The sequence below is a fragment of the Hyla sarda genome, unplaced genomic scaffold (assembly GCF_029499605.1).
Source record: "Hyla sarda isolate aHylSar1 unplaced genomic scaffold, aHylSar1.hap1 scaffold_238, whole genome shotgun sequence".
NCBI classification, from domain to species: domain Eukaryota; kingdom Metazoa; phylum Chordata; class Amphibia; order Anura; family Hylidae; genus Hyla; species Hyla sarda.
Genome location: NW_026609065.1, coordinates 325,076 through 349,705, shown reverse-complemented (window position 1 = coordinate 349,705; position 24,630 = coordinate 325,076). Strand labels below are relative to the sequence as shown.

The 24,630-nt window shown below is 46.1% G+C and overlaps 11 non-coding genes across 11 annotated transcripts; all 11 read right to left on the bottom strand.

The window, feature by feature from the left end:
• Positions 1-312: 312 nt before the first annotated feature.
• LOC130322797 (U2 spliceosomal RNA) lies at positions 313-503 on the bottom strand. Its single transcript, XR_008868239.1, has one exon. It is a non-coding gene; the product is annotated as a U2 spliceosomal RNA (small nuclear RNA).
• Positions 504-2,579: 2,076 nt separating this feature from the next.
• Positions 2,580-2,770, bottom strand: LOC130322795 (U2 spliceosomal RNA). The gene has a single exon (XR_008868238.1). It is a non-coding gene; the product is annotated as a U2 spliceosomal RNA (small nuclear RNA).
• Positions 2,771-4,856: 2,086 nt separating this feature from the next.
• LOC130322794 (U2 spliceosomal RNA) lies at positions 4,857-5,047 on the bottom strand. Its single transcript, XR_008868237.1, has one exon. It is a non-coding gene; the product is annotated as a U2 spliceosomal RNA (small nuclear RNA).
• Positions 5,048-7,140: 2,093 nt separating this feature from the next.
• Positions 7,141-7,331, bottom strand: LOC130322793 (U2 spliceosomal RNA). Its single transcript, XR_008868236.1, has one exon. It is a non-coding gene; the product is annotated as a U2 spliceosomal RNA (small nuclear RNA).
• A 2,099-nt stretch (positions 7,332-9,430) lies between these two features.
• LOC130322792 (U2 spliceosomal RNA) lies at positions 9,431-9,621 on the bottom strand. The gene has a single exon (XR_008868235.1). It is a non-coding gene; the product is annotated as a U2 spliceosomal RNA (small nuclear RNA).
• Positions 9,622-11,703: 2,082 nt separating this feature from the next.
• On the bottom strand, positions 11,704-11,894 carry LOC130322791 (U2 spliceosomal RNA). Its single transcript, XR_008868234.1, has one exon. It is a non-coding gene; the product is annotated as a U2 spliceosomal RNA (small nuclear RNA).
• Positions 11,895-13,975: 2,081 nt separating this feature from the next.
• Positions 13,976-14,166, bottom strand: LOC130322790 (U2 spliceosomal RNA). The gene has a single exon (XR_008868233.1). It is a non-coding gene; the product is annotated as a U2 spliceosomal RNA (small nuclear RNA).
• A 2,088-nt stretch (positions 14,167-16,254) lies between these two features.
• On the bottom strand, positions 16,255-16,445 carry LOC130322789 (U2 spliceosomal RNA). The gene has a single exon (XR_008868232.1). It is a non-coding gene; the product is annotated as a U2 spliceosomal RNA (small nuclear RNA).
• Positions 16,446-18,534: 2,089 nt separating this feature from the next.
• Positions 18,535-18,725, bottom strand: LOC130322816 (U2 spliceosomal RNA). Its single transcript, XR_008868257.1, has one exon. It is a non-coding gene; the product is annotated as a U2 spliceosomal RNA (small nuclear RNA).
• Positions 18,726-20,799: 2,074 nt separating this feature from the next.
• On the bottom strand, positions 20,800-20,990 carry LOC130322788 (U2 spliceosomal RNA). The gene has a single exon (XR_008868231.1). It is a non-coding gene; the product is annotated as a U2 spliceosomal RNA (small nuclear RNA).
• Positions 20,991-23,084: 2,094 nt separating this feature from the next.
• Positions 23,085-23,275, bottom strand: LOC130322787 (U2 spliceosomal RNA). Its single transcript, XR_008868230.1, has one exon. It is a non-coding gene; the product is annotated as a U2 spliceosomal RNA (small nuclear RNA).
• Between the last annotated feature and the right edge of the window lie 1,355 nt (positions 23,276-24,630).

Genomic DNA, 24,630 nt, shown 5'->3' with positions numbered 1-24,630 from the left:
TTTTGTCAATTAGGAACATTCAGCACCCACCCGCTATCAAGGCAGCTGCCTATCATGTCATGCCCTACCTGCACAGGTGTGCTGGCTACTCAAATGATCCAATTGAGGAGGCCATTTAGTCAGCAGCAGCAGAAGTCCTGTGCCTGGACGCTCCAACAGCGGCCAGACACAAGCAGAAGCAGCAGAAGCAGCAGCAGCAGCACCACCTTTTGTTTTTTGGCTGCAGCAGCAAGGCCCACAGGGCTGGCTAGCTGGCTAGCCAGCAAGCAGGTAGCAATGAAAGTAGGAATCTTTCTTTTTAACCCTGTAAGGGGGTGGTGCACTGTACCCGAAGATACTGCCATATCGGGTCAATGCATAGGGCGACGGAAGCAAGCTTCGAAATCGGCCCCCGTTCTCAAAAATCCATTTAATATATGGTCCCCAGATAGGGGACGTATCAGATATTAAACTGATAAGAACAGATACTACACTTGATCTTAGCCAAAAGGCCGAGAAGCGATAACCGTGAAAGGGGCGGGCCCAACAAGGTCCCCTTCATGGGCACTATCACTGCTTGCTGTCAGGGAGGCTGCCAGACAATTTTCCATGCACACTCTGGGCTGGGGGGCAGTCAACCACCAGTACACACAGCAGAACCTAAACCCATACCATTATTGCTAAGCAGCAAGACAGGGGCCCATTGCACTCCCACGGGGCCTTTTTAAATGCAATCCATAACCCGGATTTGCCAGGAACCCTTCTTACTCCTCCTACTTGCATGTGACACTGGGCTTAGGATCTTGCATAGGAAACACACACACAAGCACACACCTACCTTTGTTGCCTGCAGATGCCTCCTTGGCTGTCCCCAAACGGTATCAAACCAACACCCACGGGAAGCTGTAAGCATAGAGGACATGCCTGCACCCCATTGGACTTACCTGTGTGGGTTAAATCCGGGTTATTTGACAACCTATGGCGGTGATGGTTCTGCTCAGGCAGAGCAGTGCTGATGCTCCTCATAAAGCTGTCGCTGCTGTGAAGGTTCTAGGTGACATCACAAATCCCTATGGTTACATACACAACAAAGCTGGGTTGTTGTTGTTTACACTCTGCAAGGCCTGTGGAAGTCAGTGACATCATAGCACTGTAGTTCTGAGGGTTCTAGATGGATGCAACAATCTCCTGTTGCTTCTATGAAGGCCATAATAGACGACATCACCAAACAGCTCCATAGTCACATACACAGCAAAGGAGAGATGTTGTTTACACCTAGTGATGTCAGTGGTATTGAGTGACATCACAGCACAGTGCTAAGGCTCCTGGGCCTGGACACAGCAGCGGCTGCAATATCTCAACGGAGAATACGTTTATATATATGTGTGTGTGTGCGCGTATATATATATATATATATATATATATATATATATATTTCTCCGCCGAAATCACTTTTAAACCCATTTCCACCTTTTTTTCCCTTCTCTTCCTCTTACTTTTTTTTCACGTTTTTTTACGTTTTTCTCCTTTTCGCCTCTTTTCTGGGCGTATTATTCTTCTTTTTCTTCTTTTTTTTCGTCTAATGCATACCCCATCAGTGCAGCAATGCTTATTCAATACCGCCAGCAGATGGAGACACTGGGGGATAATTTTCTAAGGATTTATACTGATTTTTCCTGTCTGAATTTGTCGCACAGAAAGTTGCAGGCCAAATATGTGTGACATTTCTGCGACTTTAGCTTCTAGAGCATTTTTACAACATTATACATAGGTGCTGAATACATAAAAAGCGACTGTTCAGCGACAGACAAGTCGCATCGGCTGAAAGTAGGCCAGAATGTCAGTCCATGTTGGAGCAGGTTTAGATACAGTCTAAAGTATAGATCTCAAAGTCTGTGCACAGAATTTAGCAAGGGCCTCGCACCTTCTGATGCATCAGGTAGGTGCACAATAGCATAGCCTAACCCTCTGTACTTTGGTCTATATTGATGCGGGACATAGACAGCCAGCTGATGACCAATCCATTAGTGCAATGGATGGCTGGAAGCATTTGTCTTTGCCTTTGCAATACCACAGAAGCAATGCATGGTCAATGTACAGCAATGACACACCTGTGTGAACAGCCAGGAGACCCCCCCCCCCCATGTTATGTTACATAGTTACATAGTTAGTACGGTCGAAAAAAGACATATGTCCATCAAGTTCAACCAGGGAATTAAGGGGTAGGGGTGTGGCGCGATATTGGGGAAGGGATGAGATTTTATATTTCTTCATAAGCATTAATCTTATTTTGTCAATTAGGAACATTCAGCACCCACCCGCTATCAAGGCAGCTGCCTATCATGTCATGCCCTACCTGCACAGGTGTGCTGGCTACTCAAATGATCCAATTAAGGAGGCCATTTAGTCAGCAGCAGCAGAAGTCCTGTGCCTGGACGCTCCAACAGCGGCCAGACACAAGCAGAAGCAGCAGAAGCAGCAGCAGCACCACCTTTTGTTTTTTGGCTGCAGCAGCAGCAAGGCCCACAGGGCTGGCTAGCTGGCTAGCCAGCAAGCAGGTAGCAATGAAAGTAGGAATCTTTCTTTTTAACCCTGTAAGGGGGTGGTGCACTGTACCCGAAGATACTGCCATATCGGGTCAATGCATAGGGCGACGGAAGCAAGCTTCGAAATCGGCCCCCGTTCTCAAAAATCCATTTAATATATGGTCCCCAGATAGGGGACGTATCAGATATTAAACTGATAAGAACAGATACTACACTTGATCTTAGCCAAAAGGCCGAGAAGCGATAACCGTGAAAGGGGCGGGCCCAACAAGGTGCCCTTCATGGGCACTATCACTGCTTGCTGTCAGGGAGGCTGCCAGACAATTTTCCATGCACACTCTGGGCTGGGGGGCAGTCAACCACCAGTACACACAGCAGAACCTAAACCCATACCATTATTGCTAAGCAGCAAGACAGGGGCCCATTGCACTCCCACGGGGCCTTTTTAAATGCAATCCATAACCCGGATTTGCCAGGAACCCTTCTTACTCCTCCTACTTGCATGTGACACTGGGCTTAGGATCTGCATAGGAAACACACACACAAGCACACACCTACCTTTGTTGCCTGCAGATGCCTCCTTGGCTGTCCCCAAACGGTATCAAACCAACACCCACGGGAAGCTGTAAGCATAGAGGACATGCCTGCACCCCATTGGACTTACCTGTGTGGGTTAAATCCGGGTTATTTGACAACCTATGGCGGTGATGGTTCTGCTCAGGCAGAGCAGTGCTGATGCTCCTCATAAAGCTGTCGCTGCTGTGAAGGTTCTAGGTGACATCACAAATCCCTATGGTTACATACACAACAAAGCTGGGTTGTTGTTGTTTACACTCTGCAAGGCCTGTGGAAGTCAGTGACATCATAGCACTGTAGTTCTGAGGGTTCTAGATGGATGCAACAATCTCCTGTTGCTTCTATGAAGGCCATAATAGACGACATCACCAAACAGCTCCATAGTCACATACACAGCAAAGGAGAGATGTTGTTTACACCTAGTGATGTCAGTGGTATTGAGTGACATCACAGCACAGTGCTAAGGCTCCTGGGCCTGGACACAGCAGCGGCTGCAATATCTCAACGGAGAATACGTTTATATATATGTGTGTGTGTGCGCGTATATATATATATATATATATATATATATATATATATTTCTCCGCCGAAATCACTTTTAAACCCATTTCCACCTTTTTTTCCCTTCTCTTCCTCTTACTTTTTTTTCACGTTTTTTTACGTTTTTCTCCTTTTCGCCTCTTTTCTGGGCGTATTATTCTTCTTTTTCTTCTTTTTTTTCGTCTAATGCATACCCCATCAGTGCAGCAATGCTTATTCAATACCGCCAGCAGATGGAGACACTGGGGGATAATTTTCTAAGGATTTATACTGATTTTTCCTGTCTGAATTTGTCGCACAGAAAGTTGCAGGCCAAATATGTGTGACATTTCTGCGACTTTAGCTTCTAGAGCATTTTTACAACATTATACATAGGTGCTGAATACATAAAAAGCGACTGTTCAGCGACAGACAAGTCGCATCGGCTGAAAGTAGGCCAGAATGTCAGTCCATGTTGGAGCAGGTTTAGATACAGTCTAAAGTATAGATCTCAAAGTCTGTGCACAGAATTTAGCAAGGGCCTCGCACCTTCTGATGCATCAGGTAGGTGCACAATAGCATAGCCTAACCCTCTGTACTTTGGTCTATATTGATGCGGGACATAGACAGCCAGCTGATGACCAATCCATTAGTGCAATGGATGGCTGGAAGCATTTGTCTTTGCCTTTGCAATACCACAGAAGCAATGCATGGTCAATGTACAGCAATGACACACCTGTGTGAACAGCCAGGAGACCCCCCCCCCCCCCCCCATGTTATGTTACATAGTTACATAGTTAGTACGGTCGAAAAAAGACATATGTCCATCAAGTTCAACCAGGGAATTAAGGGGTAGGGGTGTGGCGCGATATTGGGGAAGGGATGAGATTTTATATTTCTTCATAAGCATTAATCTTATTTTGTCAATTAGGAACATTCAGCACCCACCCGCTATCAAGGCAGCTGCCTATCATGTCATGCCCTACCTGCACAGGTGTGCTGGCTACTCAAATGATCCAATTAAGGAGGCCATTTAGTCAGCAGCAGCAGAAGTCCTGTGCCTGGACGCTCCAACAGCGGCCAGACACAAGCAGAAGCAGAAGCAGCAGAAGCAGCAGCAGCACCACCTTTTGTTTTTTGGCTGCAGCAGCAGCAAGGCCCACAGGGCTGGCTAGCTGGCTAGCCAGCAAGCAGGTAGCAATGAAAGTAGGAATCTTTCTTTTTAACCCTGTAAGGGGGTGGTGCACTGTACCCGAAGATACTGCCATATCGGGTCAATGCATAGGGCGACGGAAGCAAGCTTCGAAATCGGCCCCCGTTCTCAAAAATCCATTTAATATATGGTCCCCAGATAGGGGACGTATCAGATATTAAACTGATAAGAACAGATACTACACTTGATCTTAGCCAAAAGGCCGAGAAGCGATAACCGTGAAAGGGGCGGGCCCAACAAGGTGCCCTTCATGGGCACTATCACTGCTTGCTGTCAGGGAGGCTGCCAGACAATTTTCCATGCACACTCTGGGCTGGGGGCAGTCAACCACCAGTACACACAGCAGAACCTAAACCCATACCATTATTGCTAAGCAGCAAGACAGGGGCCCATTGCACTCCCACGGGGCCTTTTTAAATGCAATCCATAACCCGGATTTGCCAGGAACCCTTCTTACTCCTCCTACTTGCATGTGACACTGGGCTTAGGATCTGGATAGGAAACACACACACAAGCACACACCTACCTTTGTTGCCTGCAGATGCCTCCTTGGCTGTCCCCAAACGGTATCAAACCAACACCCACGGGAAGCTGTAAGCATAGAGGACATGCCTGCACCCCATTGGACTTACCTGTGTGGGTTAAATCCGGGTTATTTGACAACCTATGGCGGTGATGGTTCTGCTCAGGCAGAGCAGTGCTGATGCTCCTCATAAAGCTGTCGCTGCTGTGAAGGTTCTAGGTGACATCACAAATCCCTATGGTTACATACACAACAAAGCTGGGTTGTTGTTGTTTACACTCTGCAAGGCCTGTGGAAGTGAGTGACATCATAGCACTGTAGTTCTGAGGGTTCTAGATGGATGCAACAATCTCCTGTTGCTTCTATGAAGGCCATAATAGACGACATCACCAAACAGCTCCATAGTCACATACACAGCAAAGGAGAGATGTTGTTTACACCTAGTGATGTCAGTGGTATTGAGTGACATCACAGCACAGTGCTAAGGCACCTGGGCCTGGACACAGCAGCGGCTGCAATATCTCAACGGAGAATACGTTTATATATATGTGTGTGTGTGCGCGTATATATATATATATATATATATATATATATATATATATATATATTTCTCCGCCGAAATCACTTTTAAACCCATTTCCACCTTTTTTTCCCTTCTCTTCCTCTTACTTTTTTTTCACGTTTTTTTACATTTTTCTCCTTTTCGCCTCTTTTCTGGGCGTATTATTCTTCTTTTTCTTCTTTTTTTTCGTCTAATGCATACCCCATCAGTGCAGCAATGCTTATTCAATACCGCCAGCAGATGGAGACACTGGGGCATAATTTTCTAAGGATTTATACTGATTTTTCCTGTCTGAATTTGTCGCACAGAAAGTTGCAGGCCAAATATGTGTGACATTTCTGCGACTTTAGCTTCTAGAGCATTTTTACAACATTATACATAGGTGCTGAATACATAAAAAGCGACTGTTCAGCGACAGACAAGTCGCATCGGCTGAAAGTAGGCCAGAATGGCAGTCCATGTTGGAGCAGGTTTAGATACAGTCTAAAGTATAGATCTCAAAGTCTGTGCACAGAATTTAGCAAGGGCCTCGCACCTTCTGATGCATCAGGTAGGTGCACAATAGCATAGCCTAACCCTCTGTACTTTGGTCTATATTGATGCGGGACATAGACAGCCAGCTGATGACCAATCCATTAGTGCAATGGATGGCTGGAAGCATTTGTCTTTGCCTTTGCAATACCACAGAAGCAATGCATGGTCAATGTACAGCAATGACACACCTGTGTGAACAGCCAGGAGACCCCCCCCCCCCCCCCCATGTTATGTTACATAGTTACATAGTTAGTACGGTCGAAAAAAGACATATGTCCATCAAGTTCAACCAGGGAATTAAGGGGTAGGGGTGTGGCGCGATATTGGGGAAGGGATGAGATTTTATATTTCTTCATAAGCATTAATCTTATTTTGTCAATTAGGAACATTCAGCACCCACCCGCTATCAAGGCAGCTGCCTATCATGTCATGCCCTACCTGCACAGGTGTGCTGGCTACTCAAATGATCCAATTAAGGAGGCCATTTAGTCAGCAGCAGCAGAAGTCCTGTGCCTGGACGCTCCAACAGCGGCCAGACACAAGCAGAAGCAGAAGCAGCAGAAGCAGCAGCAGCACCACCTTTTGTTTTTTGGCTGCAGCAGCAGCAAGGCCCACAGGGCTGGCTAGCTGGCTAGCCAGCAAGCAGGTAGCAATGAAAGTAGGAATCTTTCTTTTTAACCCTGTAAGGGGGTGGTGCACTGTACCCGAAGATACTGCCATATCGGGTCAATGCATAGGGCGACGGAAGCAAGCTTCGAAATCGGCCCCCGTTCTCAAAAATCCATTTAATATATGGTCCCCAGATAGGGGACGTATCAGATATTAAACTGATAAGAACAGATACTACACTTGATCTTAGCCAAAAGGCCGAGAAGCGATAACCGTGAAAGGGGCGGGCCCAACAAGGTGCCCTTCATGGGCACTATCACTGCTTGCTGTCAGGGAGGCTGCCAGACAATTTTCCATGCACACTCTGGGCTGGGGGGCAGTCAACCACCAGTACACACAGCAGAACCTAAACCCATACCATTATTGCTAAGCAGCAAGACAGGGGCCCATTGCACTCCCACGGGGCCTTTTTAAATGCAATCCATAACCCGGATTTGCCAGGAACCCTTCTTACTCCTCCTACTTGCATGTGACACTGGGCTTAGGATCTGCATAGGAAACACACACACAAGCACACACCTACCTTTGTTGCCTGCAGATGCCTCCTTGGCTGTCCCCAAACGGTATCAAACCAACACCCACGGGAAGCTGTAAGCATAGAGGACATGCCTGCACCCCATTGGACTTACCTGTGTGGGTTAAATCCGGGTTATTTGACAACCTATGGCGGTGATGGTTCTGCTCAGGCAGAGCAGTGCTGATGCTCCTCATAAAGCTGTCGCTGCTGTGAAGGTTCTAGGTGACATCACAAATCCCTATGGTTACATACACAACAAAGCTGGGTTGTTGTTGTTTACACTCTGCAAGGCCTGTGGAAGTCAGTGACATCATAGCACTGTAGTTCTGAGGGTTCTAGATGGATGCAACAATCTCCTGTTGCTTCTATGAAGGCCATAATAGACGACATCACCAAACAGCTCCATAGTCACATACACAGCAAAGGAGAGATGTTGTTTACACCTAGTGATGTCAGTGGTATTGAGTGACATCACAGCACAGTGCTAAGGCTCCTGGGCCTGGACACAGCAGCGGCTGCAATATCTCAACGGAGAATACGTTTATATATATGTGTGTGTGTGCGCGTATATATATATATATATATATATATATATATATATATATTTCTCCGCCGAAATCACTTTTAAACCCATTTCCACCTTTTTTTCCCTTCTCTTCCTCTTACTTTTTTTTCACGTTTTTTTACGTTTTTCTCCTTTTCGCCTCTTTTCTGGGCGTATTATTCTTCTTTTTCTTCTTTTTTTTCGTCTAATGCATACCCCATCAGTGCAGCAATGCTTATTCAATACCGCCAGCAGATGGAGACACTGGGGGATAATTTTCTAAGGATTTATACTGATTTTTCCTGTCTGAATTTGTCGCACAGAAAGTTGCAGGCCAAATATGTGTGACATTTCTGCGACTTTAGCTTCTAGAGCATTTTTACAACATTATACATAGGTGCTGAATACATAAAAAGCGACTGTTCAGCGACAGACAAGTCGCATCGGCTGAAAGTAGGCCAGAATGTCAGTCCATGTTGGAGCAGGTTTAGATACAGTCTAAAGTATAGATCTCAAAGTCTGTGCACAGAATTTAGCAAGGGCCTCGCACCTTCTGATGCATCAGGTAGGTGCACAATAGCATAGCCTAACCCTCTGTACTTTGGTCTATATTGATGCGGGACATAGACAGCCAGCTGATGACCAATCCATTAGTGCAATGGATGGCTGGAAGCATTTGTCTTTGCCTTTGCAATACCACAGAAGCAATGCATGGTCAATGTACAGCAATGACACACCTGTGTGAACAGCCAGGAGACCCCCCCCCCCCCCCCATGTTATGTTACATAGTTACATAGTTAGTACGGTCGAAAAAAGACATATGTCCATCAAGTTCAACCAGGGAATTAAGGGGTAGGGGTGTGGCGCGATATTGGGGAAGGGATGAGATTTTATATTTCTTCATAAGCATTAATCTTATTTTGTCAATTAGGAACATTCAGCACCCACCCGCTATCAAGGCAGCTGCCTATCATGTCATGCCCTACCTGCACAGGTGTGCTGGCTACTCAAATGATCCAATTAAGGAGGCCATTTAGTCAGCAGCAGCAGAAGTCCTGTGCCTGGACGCTCCAACAGCGGCCAGACACAAGCAGAAGCAGAAGCAGCAGAAGCATCAGCAGAAGCAGCAGCAGCACCACCTTTTGTTTTTTGGCTGCAGCAGCAGCAAGGCCCACAGGGCTGGCTAGCTGGCTAGCCAGCAAGCAGGTAGCAATGAAAGTAGGAATCTTTCTTTTTAACCCTGTAAGGGGGTGGTGCACTGTACCCGAAGATACTGCCATATCGGGTCAATGCATAGGGCGACGGAAGCAAGCTTCGAAATCGGCCCCCGTTCTCAAAAATCCATTTAATATATGGTCCCCAGATAGGGGACGTATCAGATATTAAACTGATAAGAACAGATACTACACTTGATCTTAGCCAAAAGGCCGAGAAGCGATAACCGTGAAAGGGGCGGGCCCAACAAGGTGCCCTTCATGGGCACTATCACTGCTTGCTGTCAGGGAGGCTGCCAGACAATTTTCCATGCACACTCTGGGCTGGGGGCAGTCAACCACCAGTACACACAGCAGAACCTAAACCCATACCATTATTGCTAAGCAGCAAGACAGGGGCCCATTGCACTCCCACGGGGCCTTTTTAAATGCAATCCATAACCCGGATTTGCCAGGAACCCTTCTTACTCCTCCTACTTGCATGTGACACTGGGCTTAGGATCTGCATAGGAAACACACACACAAGCACACACCTACCTTTGTTGCCTGCAGATGCCTCCTTGGCTGTCCCCAAACGGTATCAAACCAACACCCACGGGAAGCTGTAAGCATAGAGGACATGCCTGCACCCCATTGGACTTACCTGTGTGGGTTAAATCCGGGTTATTTGACAACCTATGGCGGTGATGGTTCTGCTCAGGCAGAGCAGTGCTGATGCTCCTCATAAAGCTGTCGCTGCTGTGAAGGTTCTAGGTGACATCACAAATCCCTATGGTTACATACACAACAAAGCTGGGTTGTTGTTGTTTACACTCTGCAAGGCCTGTGGAAGTGAGTGACATCATAGCACTGTAGTTCTGAGGGTTCTAGATGGATGCAACAATCTCCTGTTGCTTCTATGAAGGCCATAATAGACGACATCACCAAACAGCTCCATAGTCACATACACAGCAAAGGAGAGATGTTGTTTACACCTAGTGATGTCAGTGGTATTGAGTGACATCACAGCACAGTGCTAAGGCTCCTGGGCCTGGACACAGCAGCGGCTGCAATATCTCAACGGAGAATACGTTTATATATATGTGTGTGTGTGCGCGTATATATATATATATATATATATATATATATATATATATTTCTCCGCCGAAATCACTTTTAAACCCATTTCCACCTTTTTTTCCCTTCTCTTCCTCTTACTTTTTTTTCACGTTTTTTTACGTTTTTCTCCTTTTCGCCTCTTTTCTGGGCGTATTATTCTTCTTTTTCTTCTTTTTTTTCGTCTAATGCATACCCCATCAGTGCAGCAATGCTTATTCAATACCGCCAGCAGATGGAGACACTGGGGGATAATTTTCTAAGGATTTATACTGATTTTTCCTGTCTGAATTTGTCGCACAGAAAGTTGCAGGCCAAATATGTGTGACATTTCTGCGACTTTAGCTTCTAGAGCATTTTTACAACATTATACATAGGTGCTGAATACATAAAAAGCGACTGTTCAGCGACAGACAAGTCGCATCGGCTGAAAGTAGGCCAGAATGTCAGTCCATGTTGGAGCAGGTTTAGATACAGTCTAAAGTATAGATCTCAAAGTCTGTGCACAGAATTTAGCAAGGGCCTCGCACCTTCTGATGCATCAGGTAGGTGCACAATAGCATAGCCTAACCCTCTGTACTTTGGTCTATATTGATGCGGGACATAGACAGCCAGCTGATGACCAATCCATTAGTGCAATGGATGGCTGGAAGCATTTGTCTTTGCCTTTGCAATACCACAGAAGCAATGCATGGTCAATGTACAGCAATGACACACCTGTGTGAACAGCCAGGAGACCCCCCCCCCCCATGTTATGTTACATAGTTACATAGTTAGTACGGTCGAAAAAAGACATATGTCCATCAAGTTCAACCAGGGAATTAAGGGGTAGGGGTGTGGCGCGATATTGGGGAAGGGATGAGATTTTATATTTCTTCATAAGCATTAATCTTATTTTGTCAATTAGGAACATTCAGCACCCACCCGCTATCAAGGCAGCTGCCTATCATGTCATGCCCTACCTGCACAGGTGTGCTGGCTACTCAAATGATCCAATTAAGGAGGCCATTTAGTCAGCAGCAGCAGAAGTCCTGTGTCTGGACGCTCCAACAGCGGCCAGACACAAGCAGAAGCAGAAGCAGCAGAAGCAGCAGCAGCACCACCTTTTGTTTTTTGGCTGCAGCAGCAGCAAGGCCCACAGGGCTGGCTAGCTGGCTAGCCAGCAAGCAGGTAGCAATGAAAGTAGGAATCTTTCTTTTTAACCCTGTAAGGGGGTGGTGCACTGTACCCGAAGATACTGCCATATCGGGTCAATGCATAGGGCGACGGAAGCAAGCTTCGAAATCGGCCCCCGTTCTCAAAAATCCATTTAATATATGGTCCCCAGATAGGGGACGTATCAGATATTAAACTGATAAGAACAGATACTACACTTGATCTTAGCCAAAAGGCCGAGAAGCGATAACCGTGAAAGGGGCGGGCCCAACAAGGTGCCCTTCATGGGCACTATCACTGCTTGCTGTCAGGGAGGCTGCCAGACAATTTTCCATGCACACTCTGGGCTGGGGGGCAGTCAACCACCAGTACACACAGCAGAACCTAAACCCATACCATTATTGCTAAGCAGCAAGACAGGGGCCCATTGCACTCCCACGGGGCCTTTTTAAATGCAATCCATAACCCGGATTTGCCAGGAACCCTTCTTACTCCTCCTACTTGCATGTGACACTGGGCTTAGGATCTGCATAGGAAACACACACACAAGCACACACCTACCTTTGTTGCCTGCAGATGCCTCCTTGGCTGTCCCCAAACGGTATCAAACCAACACCCACGGGAAGCTGTAAGCATAGAGGACATGCCTGCACCCCATTGGACTTACCTGTGTGGGTTAAATCCGGGTTATTTGACAACCTATGGCGGTGATGGTTCTGCTCAGGCAGAGCAGTGCTGATGCTCCTCATAAAGCTGTCGCTGCTGTGAAGGTTCTAGGTGACATCACAAATCCCTATGGTTACATACACAACAAAGCTGGGTTGTTGTTGTTTACACTCTGCAAGGCCTGTGGAAGTGAGTGACATCATAGCACTGTAGTTCTGAGGGTTCTAGATGGATGCAACAATCTCCTGTTGCTTCTATGAAGGCCATAATAGACGACATCACCAAACAGCTCCATAGTCACATACACAGCAAAGGAGAGATGTTGTTTACACCTAGTGATGTCAGTGGTATTGAGTGACATCACAGCACAGTGCTAAGGCTCCTGGGCCTGGACACAGCAGCGGCTGCAATATCTCAACGGAGAATACGTTTATATATATGTGTGTGTGTGCGCGTATATATATATATATATATATATATATATATATATATTTCTCCGCCGAAATCACTTTTAAACCCATTTCCACCTTTTTTTCCCTTCTCTTCCTCTTACTTTTTTTTCACGTTTTTTTACGTTTTTCTCCTTTTCGCCTCTTTTCTGGGCGTATTATTCTTCTTTTTCTTCTTTTTTTTCGTCTAATGCATACCCCATCAGTGCAGCAATGCTTATTCAATACCGCCAGCAGATGGAGACACTGGGGGATAATTTTCTAAGGATTTATACTGATTTTTCCTGTCTGAATTTGTCGCACAGAAAGTTGCAGGCCAAATATGTGTGACATTTCTGCGACTTTAGCTTCTAGAGCATTTTTACAACATTATACATAGGTGCTGAATACATAAAAAGCGACTGTTCAGCGACAGACAAGTCGCATCGGCTGAAAGTAGGCCAGAATGTCAGTCCATGTTGGAGCAGGTTTAGATACAGTCTAAAGTATAGATCTCAAAGTCTGTGCACAGAATTTAGCAAGGGCCTCGCACCTTCTGATGCATCAGGTAGGTGCACAATAGCATAGCCTAACCCTCTGTACTTTGGTCTATATTGATGCGGGACATAGACAGCCAGCTGATGACCAATCCATTAGTGCAATGGATGGCTGGAAGCATTTGTCTTTGCCTTTGCAATACCACAGAAGCAATGCATGGTCAATGTACAGCAATGACACACCTGTGTGAACAGCCAGGAGACCCCCCCCCCCCATGTTATGTTACATAGTTACATAGTTAGTACGGTCGAAAAAAGACATATGTCCATCAAGTTCAACCAGGGAATTAAGGGGTAGGGGTGTGGCGCGATATTGGGGAAGGGATGAGATTTTATATTTCTTCATAAGCATTAATCTTATTTTGTCAATTAGGAACATTCAGCACCCACCCGCTATCAAGGCAGCTGCCTATCATGTCATGCCCTACCTGCACAGGTGTGCTGGCTACTCAAATGATCCAATTAAGGAGGCCATTTAGTCAGCAGCAGCAGAAGTCCTGTGTCTGGACGCTCCAACAGCGGCCAGACACAAGCAGAAGCAGAAGCAGCAGAAGCAGCAGCAGCACCACCTTTTGTTTTTTGGCTGCAGCAGCAGCAAGGCCCACAGGGCTGGCTAGCTGGCTAGCCAGCAAGCAGGTAGCAATGAAAGTAGGAATCTTTCTTTTTAACCCTGTAAGGGGGTGGTGCACTGTACCCGAAGATACTGCCATATCGGGTCAATGCATAGGGCGACGGAAGCAAGCTTCGAAATCGGCCCCCGTTCTCAAAAATCCATTTAATATATGGTCCCCAGATAGGGGACGTATCAGATATTAAACTGATAAGAACAGATACTACACTTGATCTTAGCCAAAAGGCCGAGAAGCGATAACCGTGAAAGGGGCGGGCCCAACAAGGTGCCCTTCATGGGCACTATCACTGCTTGCTGTCAGGGAGGCTGCCAGACAATTTTCCATGCACACTCTGGGCTGGGGGGCAGTCAACCACCAGTACACACAGCAGAACCTAAACCCATACCATTATTGCTAAGCAGCAAGACAGGGGCCCATTGCACTCCCACGGGGCCTTTTTAAATGCAATCCATAACCCGGATTTGCCAGGAACCCTTCTTACTCCTCCTACTTGCATGTGACACTGGGCTTAGGATCTGCATAGGAAACACACACACAAGCACACACCTACCTTTGTTGCCTGCAGATGCCTCCTTGGCTGTCCCCAAACGGTATCAAACCAACACCCACGGGAAGCTGTAAGCATAGAGGACATGCCTGCACCCCATTGGACTTACCTGTGTGGGTTAAATCCGGGTTATTTGACAACCTATGGCGGTGATGGTTCTGCTCAGGCAGAGCAGTGCTGATGCTCCTCATAAAGCTGTCGCTGCTGTGAAGGTTCTAGGTGACATCACAAATCCCTATGGTTACATACACAACAAAGCTGGGTTGTTGTTGTTTACACTCTGCAAGGCCTGTGGAAGTGAGTGACATCATAGCACTGTAGTTCTGAGGGTTCTAGATGGATGCAACAATCTCCTGTTGCTTCTATGAAGGCCGTAATAGACGACATCACCAAACAGCTCCATAGTCACATACACAGCAAAGGAGAGATGTTGTTTACACCTAGTGATGTCAGTGGTATTGAGTGACATCACAGCACAGTGCTAAGGCTCCTGGGCCTGGACACAGCAGCGGCTGCAATATCTCAACGGAGAATACGTTTATATATATGTGTGTGTGTGCGCGTATATATATATATATATATATATATATATATATATATTTCTCCGCCGAAATCACTTTTAAACCCATTTCCACCTTTTTTTCCCTTCTCTTCCTCTTACTTTTTTTTCACGTTTTTTTACGTTTTTCTCCTTTTCGCCTCTTTTCTGGGCGTATTATTCTTCTTTTTCTTCTTTTTTTTCGTCTAATGCATACCCCATCAGTGCAGCAATGCTTATTCAATACCGCCAGCAGATGGAGACACTGGGGGATAATTTTCTAAGGATTTATACTGATTTTTCCTGTCTGAATTTGTCGCACAGAAAGTTGCAGGCCAAATATGTGTGACATTTCTGCGACTTTAGCTTCTAGAGCATTTTTACAACATTATACATAGGTGCTGAATACATAAAAAGCGACTGTTCAGCGACAGACAAGTCGCATCGGCTGAAAGTAGGCCAGAATGTCAGTCCATGTTGGAGCAGGTTTAGATACAGTCTAAAGTATAGATCTCAAAGTCTGTGCACAGAATTTAGCAAGGGCCTCGCACCTTCTGATGCATCAGGTAGGTGCACAATAGCATAGCCTAACCCTCTGTACTTTGGTCTATATTGATGCGGGACATAGACAGCCAGCTGATGACCAATCCATTAGTGCAATGGATGGCTGGAAGCATTTGTCTTTGCCTTTGCAATACCACAGAAGCAATGCATGGTCAATGTACAGCAATGACACACCTGTGTGAACAGCCAGGAGACCCCCCCCCCCCCCCCCCCATGTTATGTTACATAGTTACATAGTTAGTACGGTCGAAAAAAGACATATGTCCATCAAGTTCAACCAGGGAATTAAGGGGTAGGGGTGTGGCGCGATATTGGGGAAGGGATGAGATTTTATATTTCTTCATAAGCATTAATCTTATTTTGTCAATTAGGAACATTCAGCACCCACCCGCTATCAAGGCAGCTGCCTATCATGTCATGCCCTACCTGCACAGGTGTGCTGGCTACTCAAATGATCCAATTAAGGAGGCCATTTAGTCAGCAGCAGCAGAAGTCCTGTGCCTGGACGCTCCAACAGCGGCCAGACACAAGCAGAAGCAGAAGCAGCAGAAGCAGCAGCAGCACCACCTTTTGTTTTTTGGCTGCAGCAGCAGCAAGGCCCACAGGGCTGGCTAGCTGGCTAGCCAGCAAGCAGGTAGCAATGAAAGTAGGAATCTTTCTTTTTAACCCTGTAAGGGGGTGGTGCACTGTACCCGAAGATACTGCCATATCGGGTCAATGCATAGGGCGACGGAAGCAAGCTTCGAAATCGGCCCCCGTTCTCAAAAATCCATTTAATATATGGTCCCCAGATAGGGGACGTATCAGATATTAAACTGATAAGAACAGATACTACACTTGATCTTAGCCAAAAGGCCGAGAAGCGATAACCGTGAAAGGGGCGGGCCCAACAAGGTGCCCTTCATGGGCACTATCACTGCTTGCTGTCAGGGAGGCTGCCAGACAATTTTCCATGCACACTCTGGGCTGGGGGGCAGTCAACCACCAGTACACACAGCAGAACCTAAACCCATACCATTATTGCTAAGCAGCAAGACAGGGGCCCATTGCACTCCCACGGGGCCTTTTTAAATGCAATCCATAACCCGGATTTGCCAGGAACCCTTCTTACTCCTCCTACTTGCATGTGACACTGGGCTTAGGATCTGCATAGGAAACACACACACAAGCACACACCTACCTTTGTTGCCTGCAGATGCCTCCTTGGCTGTCCCCAAACGGTATCAAACCAACACCCACGGGAAGCTGTAAGCATAGAGGACATGCCTGCACCCCATTGGACTTACCTGTGTGGGTTAAATCCGGGTTATTTGACAACCTATGGCGGTGATGGTTCTGCTCAGGCAGAGCAGTGCTGATGCTCCTCATAAAGCTGTCGCTGCTGTGAAGGTTCTAGGTGACATCACAAATCCCTATGGTTACATACACAACAAAGCTGGGTTGTTGTTGTTTACACTCTGCAAGGCCTGTGGAAGTGAGTGACATCATAGCACTGTAGTTCTGAGGGTTCTAGATGGATGCAACAATCTCCTGTTGCTTCTATGAAGGCCATAATAGACGACATCACCAAACAGCTCCATAGTCACATACACAGCAAAGGAGAGATGTTGTTTACACCTAGTGATGTCAGTGGTATTGAGTGACATCACAGCACAGTGCTAAGGCTCCTGGGCCTGGACACAGCAGCGGCTGCAATATCTCAACGGAGAATACGTTTATATATATGTGTGTGTGTGCGCGTATATATATATATATATATATATATATATATATATATATATATTTCTCCGCCGAAATCACTTTTAAACCCATTTCCACCTTTTTTTCCCTTCTCTTCCTCTTACTTTTTTTTCAAGTTTTTTTACGTTTTTCTCCTTTTCGCCTCTTTTCTGGGCGTATTATTCTTCTTTTTCTTCTTTTTTTTCATCTAATGCATACCCCATCAGTGCAGCAATGCTTATTCAATACCGCCAGCAGATGGAGACACTGGGGGATAATTTTCTAAGGATTTATACTGATTTTTCCTGTCTGAATTTGTCGCACAGAAAGTTGCAGGCCAAATATGTGTAACATTTCTGCGACTTTAGCTTCTAGAGCATTTTTACAACATTATACATAGGTGCTGAATACATAAAAAGCGACTGTTCAGCGACAGACAAGTCGCATCGGCTGAAAGTAGGCCAGAATGTCAGTCCATGTTGGAGCAGGTTTAGATACAGTCTAAAGTATAGATCTCAAAGTCTGTGCACAGAATTTACCAAGGGCCTCGCACCTTCTGATGCATCAGGTAGGTGCACAATAGCATAGCCTAACCCTCTGTACTTTGGTCTATATTGATGCGGGACATAGACAGCCAGCTGATGACCAATCCATTAGTGCAATGGATGGCTGGAAGCATTTGTCTTTGCCTTTGCAATACCACAGAAGCAATGCATGGTCAATGTACAGCAATGACACACCTGTGTGAACAGCCAGGAGACCCCCCCCCCCCCCATGTTATGTTACATAGTTACATAGTTAGTACGGTCGAAAAAAGACATATGTCCATCAAGTTCAACCAGGGAATTAAGGGGTAGGGGTGTGGCGCGATATTGGGGAAGGGATGAGATTTTATATTTCTTCATAAGCATTAATCTTATTTTGTCAATTAGGAACATTCAGCACCCACCCGCTATCAAGGCAGCTGCCTATCATGTCATGCCCTACCTGCACAGGTGTGCTGGCTACTCAAATGATCCAATTAAGGAGGCCATTTAGTCAGCAGCAGCAGAAGTCCTGTGCCTGGACGCTCCAACAGCGGCCAGACACAAGCAGAAGCAGAAGCAGCAGAAGCAGCAGCAGCACCACCTTTTGTTTTTTGGCTGCAGCAGCAGCAAGGCCCACAGGGCTGGCTAGCTGGCTAGCCAGCAAGCAGGTAGCAATGAAAGTAGGAATCTTTCTTTTTAACCCTGTAAGCGGGTGGTGCACTGTACCCGAAGATACTGCCATATCGGGTCAATGCATAGGGCGACGGAAGCAAGCTTCGAAATCGGCCCCCGTTCTCAAAAATCCATTTAATATATGGTCCCCAGATAGGGGACGTATCAGATATTAAACTGATAAGAACAGATACTACACTTGATCTTAGCCAAAAGGCCGAGAAGCGATAACCGTGAAAGGGGCGGGCCCAACAAGGTGCCCTTCATGGGCACTATCACTGCTTGCTGTCAGGGAGGCTGCCAGACAATTTTCCATGCACACTCTGGGCTGGGGGGCAGTCAACCACCAGTACACACAGCAGAACCTAAACCCATACCATTATTGCTAAGCAGCAAGACAGGGGCCCATTGCACTCCCACGGGGCCTTTTTAAATGCAATCCATAACCCGGATTTGCCAGGAACCCTTCTTACTCCTCCTACTTGCATGTGACACTGGGCTTAGGATCTGCATAGGAAACACACACACAAGCACACACCTACCTTTGTTGCCTGCAGATGCCTCCTTGGCTGTCCCCAAACGGTATCAAACCAACACCCACGGGAAGCTGTAAGCATAGAGGACATGCCTGCACCCCATTGGACTTACCTGTGTGGGTTAAATCCGGGTTATTTGACAACCTATGGCGGTGATGGTTCTGCTCAGGCAGAGCAGTGCTGATGCTCCTCATAAAGCTGTCGCTGCTGTGAAGGTTCTAGGTGACATCACAAATCCCTATGGTTACATACACAACAAAGCTGGGTTGTTGTTGTTTACACTCTGCAAGGCCTGTGGAAGTGAGTGACATCATAGCACTGTAGTTCTGAGGGTTCTAGATGGATGCAACAATCTCCTGTTGCTTCTATGAAGGCCATAATAGACGACATCACCAAACAGCTCCATAGTCACATACACAGCAAAGGAGAGATGTTGTTTACACCTAGTGATGTCAGTGGTATTGAGTGACATCACAGCACAGTGCTAAGGCTCCTGGGCCTGGACACAGCAGCGGCTGCAATATCTCAACGGAGAATACGTTTATATATATGTGTGTGTGTGCGCGTATATATATATATATATATATATATATATATTTCTCCGCCGAAATCACTTTTAAACCCATTTCCACCTTTTTTTCCCTTCTCTTCCTCTTACTTTTTTTTCACGTTTTTTTACGTTTTTCTCCTTTTCGCCTCTTTTCTGGGCGTATTATTCTTCTTTTTCTTCTTTTTTTTCGTCTAATGCATACCCCATCAGTGCAGCAATGCTTATTCAATACCGCCAGCAGATGGAGACACTGGGGGATAATTTTCTAAGGATTTATACTGATTTTTCCTGTCTGAATTTGTCGCACAGAAAGTTGCAGGCCAAATATGTGTGACATTTCTGCGACTTTAGCTTCTAGAGCATTTTTACAACATTATACATAGGTGCTGAATACATAAAAAGCGACTGTTCAGCGACAGACAAGTCGCATCGGCTGAAAGTAGGCCAGAATGTCAGTCCATGTTGGAGCAGGTTTAGATACAGTCTAAAGTATAGATCTCAAAGTCTGTGCACAGAATTTAGCAAGGGCCTCGCACCTTCTGATGCATCAGGTAGGTGCACAATAGCATAGCCTAACCCTCTGTACTTTGGTCTATATTGATGCGGGACATAGACAGCCAGCTGATGACCAATCCATTAGTGCAATGGATGGCTGGAAGCATTTGTCTTTGCCTTTGCAATACCACAGAAGCAATGCATGGTCAATGTACAGCAATGACACACCTGTGTGAACAGCCAGGAGACCCCCCCCCCCCCCCCCATGTTATGTTACATAGTTACATAGTTAGTACGGTCGAAAAAAGACATATGTCCATCAAGTTCAACCAGGGAATTAAGGGGTAGGGGTGTGGCGCGATATTGGGGAAGGGATGAGATTTTATATTTCTTCATAAGCATTAATCTTATTTTGTCAATTAGGAACATTCAGCACCCACCCGCTATCAAGGCAGCTGCCTATCATGTCATGCCCTACCTGCACAGGTGTGCTGGCTACTCAAATGATCCAATTAAGGAGGCCATTTAGTCAGCAGCAGCAGAAGTCCTGTGCCTGGACGCTCCAACAGCGGCCAGACACAAGCAGAAGCAGCAGAAGCAGCAGCAGCAGCACCACCTTTTGTTTTTTGGCTGCAGCAGCAAGGCCCACAGGGCTGGCTAGCTGGCTAGCCAGCAAGCAGGTAGCAATGAAAGTAGGAATCTTTCTTTTTAACCCTGTAAGGGGGTGGTGCACTGTACCCGAAGATACTGCCATATCGGGTCAATGCATAGGGCGACGGAAGCAAGCTTCGAAATCGGCCCCCGTTCTCAAAAATCCATTTAATATATGGTCCCCAGATAGGGGACGTATCAGATATTAAACTGATAAGAACAGATACTACACTTGATCTTAGCCAAAAGGCCGAGAAGCGATAACCGTGAAAGGGGCGGGCCCAACAAGGTCCCCTTCATGGGCACTATCACTGCTTGCTGTCAGGGAGGCTGCCAGACAATTTTCCATGCACACTCTGGGCTGGGGGGCAGTCAACCACCAGTACACACAGCAGAACCTAAACCCATACCATTATTGCTAAGCAGCAAGACAGGGGCCCATTGCACTCCCACGGGGCCTTTTTAAATGCAATCCATAACCCGGATTTGCCAGGAACCCTTCTTACTCCTCCTACTTGCATGTGACACTGGGCTTAGGATCTGCATAGGAAACACACACACAAGCACACACCTACCTTTGTTGCCTGCAGATGCCTCCTTGGCTGTCCCCAAACGGTATCAAACCAACACCCACGGGAAGCTGTAAGCATAGAGGACATGCCTGCACCCCATTGGACTTACCTGTGTGGGTTAAATCCGGGTTATTTGACAACCTATGGCGGTGATGGTTCTGCTCAGGCAGAGCAGTGCTGATGCTCCTCATAAAGCTGTCGCTGCTGTGAAGGTTCTAGGTGACATCACAAATCCCTATGGTTACATACACAACAAAGCTGGGTTGTTGTTGTTTACACTCTGCAAGGCCTGTGGAAGTGAGTGACATCATAGCACTGTAGTTCTGAGGGTTCTAGATGGATGCAACAATCTCCTGTTGCTTCTATGAAGGCCATAATAGACGACATCACCAAACAGCTCCATAGTCACATACACAGCAAAGGAGAGATGTTGTTTACACCTAGTGATGTCAGTGGTATTGAGTGACATCACAGCACAGTGCTAAGGCTCCTGGGCCTGGACACAGCAGCGGCTGCAATATCTCAACGGAGAATACGTTTATATATATGTGTGTGTGTGCGCGTATATATATATATATATATATATATATATATATATATATATATATATATTTCTCCGCCGAAATCACTTTTAAACCCATTTCCACCTTTTTTTCCCTTCTCTTCCTCTTACTTTTTTTTCACGTTTTTTTACGTTTTTCTCCTTTTCGCCTCTTTTCTGGGCGTATTATTCTTCTTTTTCTTCTTTTTTTTCGTCTAATGCATACCCCATCAGTGCAGCAATGCTTATTCAATACCGCCAGCAGATGGAGACACTGGGGGATAATTTTCTAAGGATTTATACTGATTTTTCCTGTCTGAATTTGTCGCACAGAAAGTTGCAGGCCAAATATGTGTGACATTTCTGCGACTTTAGCTTCTAGAGCATTTTTACAACATTATACATAGGTGCTGAATACATAAAAAGCGACTGTTCAGCGACAGACAAGTCGCATCGGCTGAAAGTAGGCCAGAATGTCAGTCCATGTTGGAGCAGGTTTAGATACAGTCTAAAGTATAGATCTCAAAGTCTGTGCACAGAATTTAGCAAGGGCCTCGCACCTTCTGATGCATCAGGTAGGTGCACAATAGCATAGCCTAACCCTCTGTACTTTGGTCTATATTGATGCGGGACATAGACAGCCAGCTGATGACCAATCCATTAGTGCAATGGATGGCTGGAAGCATTTGTCTTTGCCTTTGCAATACCACAGAAGCAATGCATGGTCAATGTACAGCAATGACACACCTGTGTGAACAGCCAGGAGACCCCCCCCCCCCCCCCCCCATGTTATGTTACATAGTTACATAGTTAGTACGGTCGAAAAAAGACATATGTCCATCAAGTTCAACCAGGGAATTAAGGGGTAGGGGTGTGGCGCGATATTGGGGAAGGGATGAGATTTTATATTTCTTCATAAGCATTAATCTTATTTTGTCAATTAGGAACATTCAGCACCCACCCGCTATCAAGGCAGCTGCCTATCATGTCATGCCCTACCTGCACAGGTGTGCTGGCTACTCAAATGATCCAATTAAGGAGGCCATTTAGTCAGCAGCAGCAGAAGTCCTGTGCCTGGACGCTCCAACAGCGGCCAGACACAAGCAGAAGCAGCAGAAGCAGCAGCAGCAGCACCACCTTTTGTTTTTTGGCTGCAGCAGCAAGGCCCACAGGGCTGGCTAGCTGGCTAGCCAGCAAGCAGGTAGCAATGAAAGTAGGAATCTTTCTTTTTAACCCTGTAAGGGGGTGGTGCACTGTACCCGAAGATACTGCCATATCGGGTCAATGCATAGGGCGACGGAAGCAAGCTTCGAAATCGGCCCCCGTTCTCAAAAATCCATTTAATATATGGTCCCCAGATAGGGGACGTATCAGATATTAAACTGATAAGAACAGATACTACACTTGATCTTAGCCAAAAGGCCGAGAAGCGATAACCGTGAAAGGGGCGGGCCCAACAAGGTCCCCTTCATGGGCACTATCACTGCTTGCTGTCAGGGAGGCTGCCAGACAATTTTCCATGCACACTCTGGGCTGGGGGGCAGTCAACCACCAGTACACACAGCAGAACCTAAACCCATACCATTATTGCTAAGCAGCAAGACAGGGGCCCATTGCACTCCCACGGGGCCTTTTTAAATGCAATCCATAACCCGGATTTGCCAGGAACCCTTCTTACTCCTCCTACTTGCATGTGACACTGGGCTTAGGATCTGCATAGGAAACACACACACAAGCACACACCTACCTTTGTTGCCTGCAGATGCCTCCTTGGCTGTCCCCAAACGGTATCAAACCAACACCCACGGGAAGCTGTAAGCATAGAGGACATGCCTGCACCCCATTGGACTTACCTGTGTGGGTTAAATCCGGGTTATTTGACAACCTATGGCGGTGATGGTTCTGCTCAGGCAGAGCAGTGCTGATGCTCCTCATAAAGCTGTCGCTGCTGTGAAGGTTCTAGGTGACATCACAAATCCCTATGGTTACATACACAACAAAGCTGGGTTGTTGTTGTTTACACTCTGCAAGGCCTGTGGAAGTGAGTGACATCATAGCACTGTAGTTCTGAGGGTTCTAGATGGATGCAACAATCTCCTGTTGCTTCTATGAAGGCCATAATAGACGACATCACCAAACAGCTCCATAGTCACATACACAGCAAAGGAGAGATGTTGTTTACACCTAGTGATGTCAGTGGTATTGAGTGACATCACAGCACAGTGCTAAGGCTCCTGGGCCTGGACACAGCAGCGGCTGCAATATCTCAACGGAGAATACGTTTATATATATGTGTGTGTGTGCGCGTATATATATATATATATATATATATATATATATATATATATATATATTTCTCCGCCGAAATCACTTTTAAACCCATTTCCACCTTTTTTTCCCTTCTCTTCCTCTTACTTTTTTTTCACGTTTTTTTACGTTTTTCTCCTTTTCGCCTCTTTTCTGGGCGTATTATTCTTCTTTTTCTTCTTTTTTTTCGTCTAATGCATACCCCATCAGTGCAGCAATGCTTATTCAATACCGCCAGCAGATGGAGACACTGGGGGATAATTTTCTAAGGATTTATACTGATTTTTCCTGTCTGAATTTGTCGCACAGAAAGTTGCAGGCCAAATATGTGTGACATTTCTGCGACTTTAGCTTCTAGAGCATTTTTACAACATTATACATAGGTGCTGAATACATAAAAAGCGACTGTTCAGCGACAGACAAGTCGCATCGGCTGAAAGTAGGCCAGAATGTCAGTCCATGTTGGAGCAGGTTTAGATACA